The sequence below is a fragment of the Phyllostomus discolor genome, chromosome 1, assembly GCF_004126475.2.
Source record: "Phyllostomus discolor isolate MPI-MPIP mPhyDis1 chromosome 1, mPhyDis1.pri.v3, whole genome shotgun sequence".
NCBI classification, from domain to species: domain Eukaryota; kingdom Metazoa; phylum Chordata; class Mammalia; order Chiroptera; family Phyllostomidae; genus Phyllostomus; species Phyllostomus discolor.
In genome coordinates, this window is record NC_040903.2 from 167,720,173 (window position 1) to 167,735,383 (window position 15,211).

The following is a 15,211-nucleotide window of genomic DNA, read 5'->3' on the forward strand; positions in this document are numbered from 1 at the left end:
TAGTTCATCTCCATGTGTTATACATATAAGTTCTTTGGTTTCTCCATTTCCTATAATATTCTTAACCTCCCCTTGTCAGTTTTGCTTCTTATTCCCTGTACCTTTTCCCCCTTTCACCTCCCACTCTGTCCCCGCTGATAACCCTCCATGTGATCTCCATTTCTGTGATTCTGTTCCTGTTCTGATTGTTTATTTAGTTTGTTTTTGTTTTGTTTTTTAGGTTCTTTTGTTGATAGTTGTTAGTTTGTTGTCATTTTACTATTCATTCCTCATTTTTAATCACACCAAGAAATAAATACCTGAGCAAAAATAGTAATACTGTATATGGGGTATATAAAATATTCAAAAGTAAAATGTATGACAATAGTAACTCAGAGGATGCAAGGGAAGATTTTGGAAATACCTTGTTGTATGGTTGTTACATTTGAAGGTAGACCCTGTTAATTAAAGATATACTACATTATAAATTGAAGGCAAACATTAAAAGCAAAACAGTACAGACTAAATGGAATACTCAATCCAAAAACAAGTTTAAAAAAAGCATAGGAGACAAATAGAAAACATCTTACAAAATGGTACATTTAAATCCACCCATATTAATAATCACATTACATGTAAGTAGTCAAAATGAAGCATACAGAGAAACAAGAGATTTTATCTAAGTTTTTTACTTTTATGTTATCCACTTTTTTTCAGTGGTTTTGGAACATATTTTTAATAGGTTCTTCCATATGTGAAAACACAAAAATAGTGAATATCACATCTGTTCATACACAGCTAACACTGTGTAACAAACACCTCTTCACAGTCTTAACACTGGTAACACCTCCTTTTTATGTGTCAAGGACAGTCTGTACCTGTATCCCCCCATGAACTTCAGACAACAAACAAGTTATCTTGAACCAGCAGCAACTTACAACCATCAGACCCAAGATAATATCCTGTAACCATTTTCCCCAACCCCTATGAGAAAGAAGATAGGCAGGTTAAGATTTCTTCCAAGCCTATCTGTCCTGTTTCCCCTATATTATATAATCTACATCTCTGTTAACATTCACTTTAGATTTTTTTATGCCTTCATTTTTCTTCAAATCCCTTAACACCTTTTCCAGATCTTGCTTTTTTTTTTTTTTTTTTTTTGTAAATCTCTCAGTTGTGAGTAGAAATTTAATTGTGGCTAAATACACAAATAGTGCTAGAAATACATACCCGTTTATTAATGCTAAGGGAAGAGTGAAACCGTAAGATATTAGTGAATTAAAACACATAAAAAATTTTAAAACCTTTGGAAATATCCAGTAGTTTCCTTTAAATTATTTCCCTGGAACCTACTTTTTTTTTTTTCTGCCTCTCTTTAAGGCTTTTTCCTCAAGCACTGATATTCAAGATGTACATATATGGATTTTATAGTCGATATATTTCATTTAAAAAATAATAACTAATACAATTAGTCCTTATCTTGTGTTTTTCACTGTGCCATGTACTTTATATGTCATTACATTTTTATCCTCACAAAAACCCAGTGAGATGAAACTGTTATCTCATTTCACAGTTGAGGCAACTGTTAAGAGACAGAGAAATTAGGTAATAATGTTACTTGAAGCACAGTTGTAATTTAAACCTAGTCTACATCCAGAGTATCTATTCAAACCATTTCTTCATGTCTCCTCCTTAATTTTATTATTATATATATTTTTTCCTTTTCCTTCCTTCATTCTTTACTTTCTTCTTTTGTTTTTCCCTTCAGTAAATATTTTACACAGACATACTGTAACTTAAATAGATTTATATAGCTATTTATAATGAGTTGGTTTGTAAAAAATACTTATTTGAGTTATGCCTGAATCACAAACGAATTTTGGATTGTAACCCATTGAGAACCTGAGGCTAGTAGACTTTACCTGTTTTCAAACTGCAAAGGTAAGATGGCAGTAAATTGCAAGACTGGAGACCATGCATTGAAAACTGCACATCTCATTTTTCACCCTCAGAGTATCTATTATGTATTAAGAACCTTACTACATAAGGTTCTTTTGTACAAAAGGGATTTAAGGCTCTCTTTTGGTCTTTGTACATCTGTTTCAATAAAACAGAATAGTCTCCTTTCAGTTGTTCTATATTTGTATATTTTTTATGGTGTACAAGGTGTGCCACCTTTCTACATTATATAGGTGGAGGGTGTTGAGTCCCAGTGAGAAATTCTATGAATATTTAGAGTTTTCTTAATCTGAATAGAATGGAGTCTTGGTAATTCAGACTATATTGACTTCGGTTTGCTATATTTAGCATCCCATAATCATGGTTAAATATTTCAAAATGTAATTAAAGATATGTATTTTGAGTTGCTTATACATTTCATTTTTATAACTGCACAATTGTCATTATTCTAAAAGTCCCTACATTTTTTAGCAGCTGTCTTTTTCCTGCTACTACTAGTAGTGCCCAAATTTATATTCTCATGGAAGGGGATACCTGATTACTAGTAAAATAAGATGAGAATGTCAATTTCATGGGATATTAAAATGAAAAATATAATCTAATCCAAACTTACCCCACCATAACCCATTCTTCAGGTAAAGAAACTGAGGCCTGGGGAAGTTCCATGACTTGTTCATGTCACATAGCTAGTTTATAGCTGAGACAGGAATAGACCCTCCTGACTTTTTCCATGCTTGTTTCATTCACTCGCTGTTTCTGACCAGATAGTTGGTGAACGGTAGCAGTTCCATTGACTAGCTCCTTTCTTTTTATTCCAGTTCTTGCTGTCAAAGGAAACTAGCTAATTAACAATTATTTATTATCCACTATTTTAGAGCACAGTTCTGTTAAGCTGCCTCTGCTTCCACATGGCTGTGTGCCATAGATAGAGCCTTGGAGTAGAATCTGTCCCTGGTACACAAACAAAATAAGTCTAGAATTCTGGATCAGTGTTCTTTGAACAAGTGGAATCTACCTTCTGGTCCCTGGATCCATAAAAAACAGACTCAGATACTGACCTTGCCTGGTAAGGTCATGGTTTAAATTAAGCAGCCAGAATATAGAAAAACTTGAGAAAATGATGGGAATTAACAGTAATAAGCTTAATTTTCTAATTATCATTGTATGAATCAAAATTTTTGAGAGAAGCATTCTTAATAAGAATTTGGTCAAAATAATCAATACATCAGAAAGAGTAGATATTTAAGTATGTGACTACCAGGATAATTTGATAATATGTTCTCCTCTCTTTCCCCAGCCAAATTATTTGATGATGTGATTTTTACCTGATTTGTGGGGGCAAAGGTGGGTGTTAGGAAAGTAGACATGGTTGAGGTGTTGAGGCATTGGCTTAATTTATTTAATCCCTAGATAGTTGTAAAGTGTCAATGGAATTATTTCAAATCCTTTTTTACTTAAGAATAGAATAAACATCATTATGCAAAGGTTATTTGATTATTTTTAGAGAATATGTATTCACCATGTTTTCTCCTGAAATACAGCCAAAGAAGAAGAGATGAGTCCTAGTTCTATAATTTGTTGGATTGCTATAAAAATGAAATTTCTTTGTTTCTAAGTTATAAACAACATGTGGTTGGGAAGTATGGAGACATTGAGTGAGAAAACACGCTTAAATTCTGAACCTAAGGAAAAGCAACAATGCAATATAGATGATTTCAGGGACATTTTAAAACATGCAATTATATAATTTTAAAACATGCAAATTATAAAATACTTCTCTTTCAGATAAGTAAAGTTAGATTTTAAGCTATATATAATGAAACACCTTGTTGTGTATTCTATATGTGGTAAAATTAGACCATAAAGTGGTCCAAAAAGTTTTGATAAATCACTAAAATTGATCAAAATGTATCTTACACTGTTCATTAATTCCTAATATCTAACAACCTACCCACCTCATCCTGTCATACTGAATTCTGCATACTAATTGTTATCTCTAGGCATTCTGGTGGCTGAAAGGCAAACTGTCTTGTATAAACCTTCTCATCCTCCTCTGTATATATTTAATCTGTGAGTCTGATTTTAGGAGGAGTGGAGAGCATGGTGAAGGGTAACTGGATTGGTCCATATTTACATCCTGAGCTACTTTGTTTCAGGTTTTAGTCTCAAGAAGTCATTTCTTTTTCTTTCATTTTTATTATCAGGAAGTCATTTGTAAAGGCTATTCAGATTGCCTGTGTCTGACTGTGTGCTTTTGTCAAGGATAACGAGATACTTTATTGGTACTTAAGCAATTCTACAGGAATTGCTGCTTACAATTCACAGGGGGGTGGTGCAGAGTTAAGATGGAATGACTGATGAGATAAAGGCTGAGTTAGAAAAGTGATTACAACTGGGAACTTGCTAATCACCGACCTCTATAGTGATCCTCTGGTTTATCACTAATCTCACTCACACTTGGCATTTTCCTATGCTTCAGCTTCATCTTGCATAGCTGTGGAGTAATTTGGCATGGAGTGAACAAGAGAAGGGCATGGAGTCCAGCAGCTGTGCTTGTTGGCATAGATATTTAAATATCTTCAAAGTAGCCAGCAGTGTGCTTGGCACAAATGTTAGCCAATAATACTTAAACAAATTGTTGTGAAGAAAATAGGCAGGCATTTATGTTAAAATCCTCTCTCTTTTCTTAAAAAAAAATCAGTTTGAGATCCTTTGGCTTTTTAAATATATAAGTTTGAGTGGCTTGCTACCAGCATGAAATCTGTAAATGTAATGTTTAGCATTGGCCAAGGTTCTTTCAGACAAGAATGTCCAAGTACTTGATAGGCATTAATTAAACTGTATAGGCCTGTGTGAATTGATTTTTCTAAAATATGAATGGTACCATTAATGTTAAGTGACTTGTAACTTGCCCAGTTCACTCATGAGAGAGAGCATCAAGAACCAAGAGATAAATCCGTAATCAGGATCCCTAGGTCTCTGCTCTGATATACCCAGTGGAATTACAGGTTTCTCCACTTTGTAGGATAGTATTTTATGTTTCTCCAAGTGGTTAGTGTGATCCAAATTGTCAGAAACCTTTGGGGTAGCATTCACCCACCAAAAAGAGGGAAAGCTTCTCTGTGAGCAAAGAGCCTAGGTAAATAATGAGTTTTCAAAGATACCCGAGGGAAAAAAAGGATAGTCCTGCTCACAAAATTTTTACCAAATTTAGATTTGTGCCCAAATATTTATATTTACCTATGTAAGGATTTCATATTGTTTCTCTGAAAACTAAACATGGAAAAGTTCTCATGATTTATATATTGAAATACTTCATTTTGAAACATAGTAATGTTGACCTAGGTAATTTTTTGAAAAGTCCAGGAATTCTTTTTTCAGGTTAAGACTTTATCTCTTTTTTAAAAATTAAAACAAAAACAAAACAACCAGTTTAATGCTACACATTTAAAAAATACCACATGGAATTTTCTATGAATAGATTGTGAATTTGAATTAATGGATGCAAGTCAGTATGCCTTACAAAAATGAATGTTGACGTAATATTGGCTTTCAGGCAAAAAGGGAAACTATTTGTTCTAATTTGTGATGTTACTCATGAAGTCAACGACTGTTTATTAAGTAGTATATTATTCACTGAAAGAAGTAAATTTTTGTTTGCAGGTAATTTCCAGGTATTCACTATACTGCTGCAGACATAAATGCTGAGCCAGCTATATCTTCCATAATATCTTTGTTTCTGGCCCATTTCCTCATAAAAACATTATTTTGAATTGGTAGCAAAAGAGTACATACTGCTGAGAGTATTACAGGGCAGGTTTCTCTAACCAATAAATACAGGTCTACAGGAAACCTTGAAAATTTACTATAATATCTCATAGCTCTTATGAGCTTCCTTTAATCACTCCTTGGTTCTAACAAGATTTCTAGTAGGAAGAAGTACAACTAGCAATGCTACCAGCAATGTAACTAAAGTACCTTTCACAATACCTGTCTCATAATAGCTAATCAGCAAATGCTAGTTCATGTCACCATACCCACAGCAATCTTAAGACTTTCAGAGTAAGGAGAGGAAGTAGAAGAGTCCTAGACTTCTGTGTACTCTAAGGAAGGTTCAGCAAAGCATTCTGGAAGTTTTTGAGCCAAAGTTGGTCAAAAGAGGATGCCATGTCTCCCCCAAAGAGGTATGCTTTAGTTTCCCCACCATATTTATTGAAGCATGCTGGAAGCAAGGGATTCTCAGTGCAAAAACAGTCATGGATTTCAGAGTACAGCATCTGGAACCCTCAGGTCAATTACATTTCCTGAAGTAGGAGTTCTGCAAGTTGAATTCTCATGGCTGCCACGGCAATTTTTTTTTTCACAAAAATTGTTTTAAACATATACACACAAACAAATTCCTGCATTGGCCACACAAAACAACCTCTGGGATGCCATTGTGCAACCTCTGATCTTGTTCAATTTGTTCATTTTTTTTTACGTCTTAGGAAACAGAGACCCAGAAAAACAGGATCAGAATATTTTTTCTAACAGGCAAGAGTAACATCATCATGTGCCCTGTGTGAGAACTGAAAACAATAGCAATTACTTTGAGTGAAACCACCATAACTGACCATGTTCTAGTAATACCCAGCACCAACCTTTAGATTAGTTGGGTTTTGCTGCCAGTCATTTTTGGGATGATTTGTCATCAGTACCTCTTTTCAGCAGGAATAGATTTCATATCCAGTGCCACATCAGTTGATTGGTAGAGGCTACTTAGAGGGCTAAACAGAGAAAAATTCTTATGCTATATTTGGATTGTACCACTTACCTACATATATGATCAGAATGTGGAGATTGTGTCCTAAATCTTCACTGGAAAACAGTTGCAGTATAGTATACTGTTAAGAATTTGATGTCAAAGAGCCCCGTGTTCTAGTTCTTTGGGCTATTTACTTATTCTATGACCTTGGGCAAATTGTTTTTCCTCATAGTAAAATGGGGATTTAGTAGTACCTACTTCAATGACTTGGAAGAATTTATTATTTCTTCCAAGAAATTATTTGTCTGCATTATTTTAAGTCTTCTAATTGGTCTACCAGTTTCTACGCTCATTCTCCACATAGCAGCCACAATGATACTTTTGATACATAGATCATCTTTTCAATATATAGTACTGATGGTGTCAGTGTGATTTGCCTACAGGAAAAAACAAACAAACAAACGTACCTTGACCAACATATATAGAAACCAAGTTCAGATTTAAACATGAAAGATCAACAGTAAAGCTTTTCAAAGAAACATAGAAAAATAGATGTATAACTCAGAATGGGCAGATCTTTTAAACAGTACACACACAAAAAAATGCTAATCATAAAGAAAAAATGGACAAATTGGCCTACATTAAAATGGAGAATTTATTTGTTAAGACTCCATTAAGATAATAAAATGTCAACCTACAAAAAGATATTGCCATAGATATAGTAGAAAGTCTTCTGTCAAAAATATGTGAAGAACTTCTACAAATCAACAATTAAAGATAATCCAGAAGGAAAAAATGAATGGCTGTTGTACTATAAAATACCCTAATATATAATAAACATGAACTCACTGTGATTCACCAGCAGAATTTGGCTGCTAAAAATGTCTATTACATCTTCTATTGCATTAATAAATAAATTCACAACAAAAGAGCAAATCATTCCACAAATCTCTTTACTGAGAAGAGCTTGAATATTATATAATTTTTGCTCAGAGTTTATTGTTGGAAATTCTGTTTACTGAGAATTCTTCTTCATAACAAGCTAAGATAATGCATCTCTGTATTTTTATTCTTTGTTCCTAGGTCTCTTCACTAGGACCTAACAGTGTAGTCTCTGATTACTCCTTGATATGATAGCTCTGTGAGTATTACAAAGTACAGAGGCCACATTTCTAGATTTTCTCTTCTCTAAACTAACATCCCAGTTCTTTGGCTGATTTCCAGATCCCTCACCAGCCTGGCTCTTCAGGTTTTGTTTTTGTTTTTAAGCATTATGCTTAAAATGTGCATGATGCAAAGTAGAAAGCAGTCATCAGTGGACTTCTTTTTCGGTAAGACTGTATCCTGAGTTAGTGCTGCATTGGGCGAGAGTTGGACTGTACAGCCTCTGAAGTCACACTGAAAACCGAGTCTCTGAGCCTGGGAAAGTTCATTTGGTTTCATTTGGCAATTCTGATTACTCAGAAATGATGTGGGAGTCCTATAATTCACCAGCCCTTCAGGGAATTAGCAAAACTGCACTTAAAATCTAAATACTTGGCCCTGGCTGGCTCAGTGGATTGAGCTCGGGCTGGGAACCAAAGTGTCCCAGGTTCGATTCCAGCCAGGGTACATTCCTGGGTTGCAGGCCATAACCCCCAGCAACCACACATTGATAGCTCTCTCTCCCTCCCTCCCTCCCTCCCTCCCTCCCTCCACTCACCTCCCTCCCTCCTTCCCTCCCGTCCCTCTCTAAAAAAATAAATAAATAAAATCTTTAAAAAAAAAACCTGAATACTTAACAGCCAGTGTTCCCAAAATTAGGCGTTGGCACATTCTACTCCAAGAGGATTCTTGTCATTTCCACTCTTTCTTCCACTTCCTGGGGGTATGTTCTCAACTCTTAAGGTTTCCTTCTTAATTCAGTATGCTTTATGGATTGCCTTAGTCATAGCCAATTCCTTGTTACTCCTCCATAACCACCCATAGTGCATTTTGGATCAGAACTTCAAGACACCTGACCTTAATTATGAAACTTGTTTTTCATTCAAACAATGTATATAAACTTTTCCACTAGTGGTTCCTTTTAAGGGGCAGAGGCTTGGGTCTTCATCTTATAACCCCACAATCTGTCAGAGTGGACTAGCCATATATGTCTGATGGAATGTGTCAAACGCAGATTCTTCCATGTAGTCAACTCCTGAATATTTGTGGTTGGGTTGGGGAGGAATTGGGTATATAGAATTGTGCTGTCCACTCCCAGCATCAGTTTGGCTACTGATTGTGTCCTTTGTGTCCTGTCTGAGAGAACCCATGGTATGGGAGAACAATATTCCACCAGTGATGTATCTGAAAGGAGTTAATTTTTAAAATATATAAGAACTTACATAACTTGACATCATGAAGACAAGCAAATCAATTAAAAAATGGGCGAAGGACCTGAATAGATACCTTTCCAAAGAGGATGAACAGGTGACCAATAGACATATGAAAAAAAAATACTTAACATCACTACTCATAACAGAGATGGAAATTAAAACTTCAGTGAGATATCACCTCACACCTGTCAAAGTGGCTACCATCAATAAAACAACAAATAACAAATGCAGGCAAGGGAACTGTTGTGCATTGTTGGTGGGATTGTAGGCTGGTGCAGCCAGTGTAGAAAACAGTATGGAGTTTCCTCCAAAAATTAAAAATGGAACTGCTTCTTGAATTTTACCAAGCATCCAAAGAAGAACTAATACCTGTTCTTCTCAAACTATTTCAAAAATTCAAGAAGAGGGAAGACTCACAGACTATTTTTATGGAGCCCAGTATTATCCTAACCCCCAAACCAGGGTAAAGACACAACAAAGAGAGAAAACTACAGCCCAGTATCTCTGATGAACATAGACACTAAAATCCTCAACAAAATATTAGCAAACGGGATCCAGCAATACATTAAAAAGATCATACACCATGTTCAAGTGGGATTTATTCCAGGATGGAATACAAAAATGCTACAATATTCACAAATCAATAAATGTGATACATCACAAACACAATGAAAGACAAAAAACACATGATCCTATCATAGATGGAGAAAAAGCATTTCATAAAATCCAGCACACATTCATGATAAAAACACTCAGCAAAGTAAGAGTAGAGGGAGTATACCTCAACATAATAAAAACTACATATGAATAACCTACAACTACTATCATACTCAAGTGGCAAAAACTAAAAGTGTTTTCCTTTAAAATTAGGATAAGACAGGGAATCCGCTTTCACCACTCACACTCAACATAGTACTGGAGGTCTTAGCCACGGCGGATTAGACAAGAAAAAAATAAAAGGCATCCAAATTAGGAAGGAGTAAGTAAAACTGTCATTATTTGCAGATGACATTGACAGTGAACATAGAAGACTTTATAGTCTTCACCAAAATACTACTCAACCTAATAAGTGAATTTAGCAAAATAGTGGGATACAAAGTCAATATTCTGAAACCAATGGCATTTCTTTATACCAGCAATGAACTATTAGAAAGAGAAACTAAGAAAAAAAACCCATTTACTATAGCAACAACAACAAAAGATAAAGTACCTCAGAATAAATTTAACTGTGGATGGTAAAAGAACTGTAAAAACTATAGAACACTGAAGAAAGAAGTTGAGGAAGATACAACTATATGGAAGCATACACCTTGTTCATGGATTGGAAGAATGACATCATTAAAATGTCCATACTATTCAAATCATTCTATAGATTCAATGTAATTCCTATTAAAATACCAATAGCATATTCTACAAATCTAGAACTAATATTTCAAAATGTATATGGAACCAAAAAAGAACCAATATTGAGAAAGAGGAACAAAGTAGGAGGATCACAATGCCTGGTATCAAACTATACTAGAAAACCACTGTAATCAAATAGTCTTGTACTAGCATAAGAACAGACATGTGGATTTATGGAGCAGACTAGAGAGCCCATAAATAAACCAACATCTCTGTAGTCAATTCATTCTGACAGAGGGATCAAGAGCATACAATGGAATAAAAATAGCCTGCTCAATAAATGTGTTGGGAGAACTGGATTGGTACATGCAAAAAAAAAAATGAAACTAGACCACCAACTTATACCATAGACCAGAATGAACTCTAAATATAGGTCATGATACCATAAAAGTCCTAATGGAAAACATAAGCAGTAAAATTTTAGATATCCCACATAGCATTTGTTTTTGCCAATATAGGTCCTAGGGCAAGGGAAATAAAGATAAAAGTAAACAAATGGGACTATATCAAATTAAGAAGCTTTTGCACAACTGAAGAAACCATCATCAGAATGAAAAGGGAAGCAACTGTATGGAAGAACTTATTTTGCCAATGATACATCAGACAAGGGTTTAGTCTCAAAAATATATAAAGAATTCATATGACTCAATGCCAGGAACACAAAACCATCCAATTTAAAAATGGGCAAAGTTCGATTCCCAGTCAGGGCACATGCCTGGGTTGCAGGCCACGGACCCAGCAACTGCCACATTGATGTTTCTCTCTCTCTCTCTCTCTCTCTCTCTTTCTCTCTCTCTTTCTTCCTCCCTTCCCTCTCTAAAAATAAATAAAATATTTAAAAAAAATAAAAATTGACAAAGGACCTGAATAGACAATTCTCCAAAGAGGACATACGCATGGCTCATAGATATATGAAAAAATACTCAATATCACTACCTATCAGAGATATGTAAATTAAAACCATAATGAGAGTCACCTCACACCTGTCAGAATGACGATCATTAATAAAACAAATAAGTGCTGGCAAGGGTGTGGAGAAAAGAGAACCCTAGTGTGCTGTTGGCAGGAGTGCAAACTGGTACAGCCATTGTGAAAAACAGTGTGGAATTTCCTCAAAAAAATTAAAAATGTAACTGCTTTTTGACCCAGCAATTCCACTTCCAGGAATATACCCTAAGAATCCTAGAACACCAAAAAAATTTTCTGCACCCCTGTGTTCATAGCAGTACTATATACAATAGCCAAGTGTTGGAAACAGCCTAAGTGCCCATCAGTAGAAATGGAGTAAAAAACTGTGGTACAGTTACACAATGTAATACTTATGCAGCAGAAAGAAAAAAAAGAAGGAGCTCCTACCCTTAGTGACAGCATGGATGGAACTGGAGAATATTATGCTAAGTGAAATAAGCCAGTCAATGAAAGACAAATACCATATGACCTCACTTATAAGAGGAGTCTAATGAATAAAATAAACTAACAACCAAAACAGAACCAGAGACATGGAAACATGGAAAAGACTGATAGCTGCCAGGGGGGTAAAGGGGAAATGTCAGAAGAAGAGGAAGGGATTAGTCAAAGAACATGTATGAATGACCCATGGACATGGACAGTGGTGTGGGGATAGACTGGAGGGTGAGGGTAGAGGAGGGCAACAGGGGAAAAATGGGGGTAACTGTAATACAATAAATGAATAAAAAGTAAAATAACATAAGGTTCACAGAAAATTATTTTTTACTATAATGGGTTTATTTTTATAATTTTTACAAGATTAATAAATATTTAACATAACAAGAATGAGCCTTGGCTGGTGTGGCTCAGTGGATTGAGCTCCAGCCTGTGAACTAAAAAGTCATCAGTTTGATTACCAGTCCCCAGTCAGGGCATGTGCCTAGGTTGTGGGCCAGATCCCCAGTTGGGGGTGTGCGAGAGGTGACCAGTTGATATTTCTCCCACACATCGATGTTTCCCTGTCTTTCTCCCTCCCTTCCCCCCTCTCTGAAAATAAATAAATAAAAAATTTAAAATCTTTAAAAATAAAATAAAGTAAATGCAACTGCTTTTTGACCTTGTAATTCCTCTTCTGAGAATATATTCTAAGAATCCCAAAACACCAATTTGAAAGAATATATGTACCCTTATGTTCATAGCACCATTATTTGCAATAGCCAAGATCTGGAAAACAGCCCCAACTGCCCATCAGTAGATGAGTGGATAGATAACAGAGGACTTACAAAAGAAACCACATCACCACATCAAAACTGGTAGGAAGTCCAGAATCATGAAAGAGCTGACTGGGCTCCCATGGATGGCAGCTGAAGTGTTGGTATATTTCAGTAGCTGGTGGCTCCCCCCCCCCCCCCCGAGAACTGTGGGGTCTTAACCTGAAGCTGAGCTCACCAGCCTAGAGCACCAGAACCAGGAAAGGAACCCAAATAACATCAGCCTGTAAAAAGCAGAAGAATTATTGTCCACCAGGGAGAGGCGGCTAGAGACACAGGGAGACTCTTCAAGGGCCAGTGCACAAAATATTATTTCTAGCCACTTACCCTTGACTCTGGCAAAGGGAGGACAGAGTGAATGAGAGCCACATGAGGAGAATCTAGGGTTGGTGGCTCTGGGGAGAGAGGTGAAGGGTCAGCTGCCAGGATCCCTGTGCTGAATTATTCCCCGTACTGCAGAAGCCATCTTTCTTGGGCAGAACACTCCTTTTTATGTGGCATCAGCCTAGGGGGAAGCAATAGCCACACCCAAACGAATCCCTCTCACCCCACCCTACAGAGCTTAAGCCTGGCTGCTGAGGAGCACAGTTGGAGGCTCTTTTAGTGATTAAGTTATTAGCATGCAGGCAGACACACACCTCTGGGAGTTTTAAGACTTTAACTGACCCTTCCCTGGGCCTGGTGTTGGTAAAAGTGGGCCTTGATGCACAGCTTGGTTCTTTCTCCATGTACCACAGGCCCAGCAGAAGGAGCCACATTCTGAGCATTACTATCAGCTCCAAACAGGTTGCCCAGGGCCAGTCACAGGTAGTGTCTGATGTAGGTGTTCACTAGAGTCTTTACAGATATACCTAAATCATAGAAACAAACACAAATAGGCAGCCAAAATGGGGAGACAGAAACGACAGGCCCCAAATAAAAGAACAAGAGAGCTCTCCAGAAAAAGAGCTAAATGAAATGGAGGCAAGCAATTTATCAGATAGTTTAGAGTAATGATTATAAAGATGTTCAGCAGCATGAAAAAAGACCAGACAGAATAAAGAATGCAGTGTAATGAAATAAATAATACACAGGAAGGAATAAACAGTAGGTTAGATGAAGCAGAGCATTGAATCAGTGGTTTGGAGGACAAAGTAGGAAAAAAACACCCAGGCAGAGCAGCAAAAAGACAACAGAACTTTTTAAAATGAGGATATAATGGACCTTTGGGTTAATGTGAAGAGCAGCAATATCCACATCGTGGTGATACCAGAAACAGAAGACAGTGATTAAGGGATTGAGAACCTATTTGAAGAAATAATGACTGGAAACTTCCCTAACCTGGTGATGGAAAAAAGATACACGAGTCCAGGAAGCACAGAGAGTCCCAAACAAGGTGAACTCAAAAGATGCCTACACCAAGACAAATCATAATTAAAATGGCAAAGCTTAAAGAAAAGGAAAGAATTTTAAAGCCACAAGAGAAAATCAGGTAGTTACCTACAAGAGAGTTCTCCCATACGACTGTCAGCTGATTTCTCAACAGAAACATTTCAGGCCAGAAGCAAAGGACCTACAACCAAGGCTACTTTAACCTAGGAAAGGGTGTCATTTAAAATTTAAGGGGAAATAAAGAGCTTCCCAGACAAGAGAAAGGTAAAGGAGTTTCTTACCACCAAACCAGTATTGTAATAGCTGTTAAAGAACCTGCTTTAAGAAGAAGGAAAAAGGGAAAAGAAGTCAGAGGAAAATAGTTAAAAATAAATGGCAATAAATACATAACTACCAATAACCACTTTAAATGTAAATGGCTTACATGCTCTGATTAAAAGACATAGGGTAGCTGAGTGGATAGGAAACAAGATAAACAAGATACACTGTCTTCAAGAGACCACCTCAGAACAAAGGATACACACAGACCAAAAGTAAATGGATAGAAAAGGATATTTCATGAAAATGGAAAAGGAAAAAAAGCTAGGGTAGCAATGCTTAAATCTGACAAAGTAGACTTTAAAACCAAGGCTATAGTAAGAGACAAAGAAAGACACTACACAATGATTAAAGGAACAGTCCACCAAGAGAATATAACCCTAGTAAACATTTATGCACCCAACATAGCATCACCTAAATATGTAAAGTAAATGTTGGTGGACATAAAGGGACAGATTGACAGAAATACAGGTATAGTAGAGGATATTAATACTACATTGACTTACATGGATAGAGCTTCCAGAGAGAAAATCAACAAGGAAACAGTGGCCTTAATTGATACACTAGAACACATGGATTTAATTGATATCTTCACAGCATTTCATCCCAAAGCAAAACAATATACATTCTCTTCAAGAAGAACTAACACCTCTCCTCCTCAAACAATTCTAAAGATTCAAGAGAATGGAAGACTTTCAAGCTCATTTTATGAGGCCAGCATTATCCTAATTCCAAAGCTAGATAAAGACAGCACACAAAAAGAAAATTATAGGCTAATATCCCTGATTAATATTGACACTAAAATCCTCAACAAATATTAGCAAACTGAATATAGCAGGACATCAAAAAGATCATACACT

At 36.1% G+C, this 15,211-nt stretch overlaps 1 protein-coding gene and 1 long non-coding RNA gene across 2 annotated transcripts in view; one reads left to right on the forward strand and one right to left on the reverse strand.

Moving 5' to 3' along the window:
* The window catches only part of TCF12 (transcription factor 12), a 377,803-nt gene that overhangs the window by 238,359 nt on the left and 124,233 nt on the right, over nt 1–15,211 (forward strand).
* On the reverse strand, nt 7,599–8,950 carry LOC118502225. The gene is made up of 2 exons (XR_004904930.1): nt 8,452–8,950; nt 7,599–8,210 (listed from the first exon to the last, which is right to left on the reverse strand). It is a non-coding gene; the product is annotated as an uncharacterized LOC118502225 (long non-coding RNA).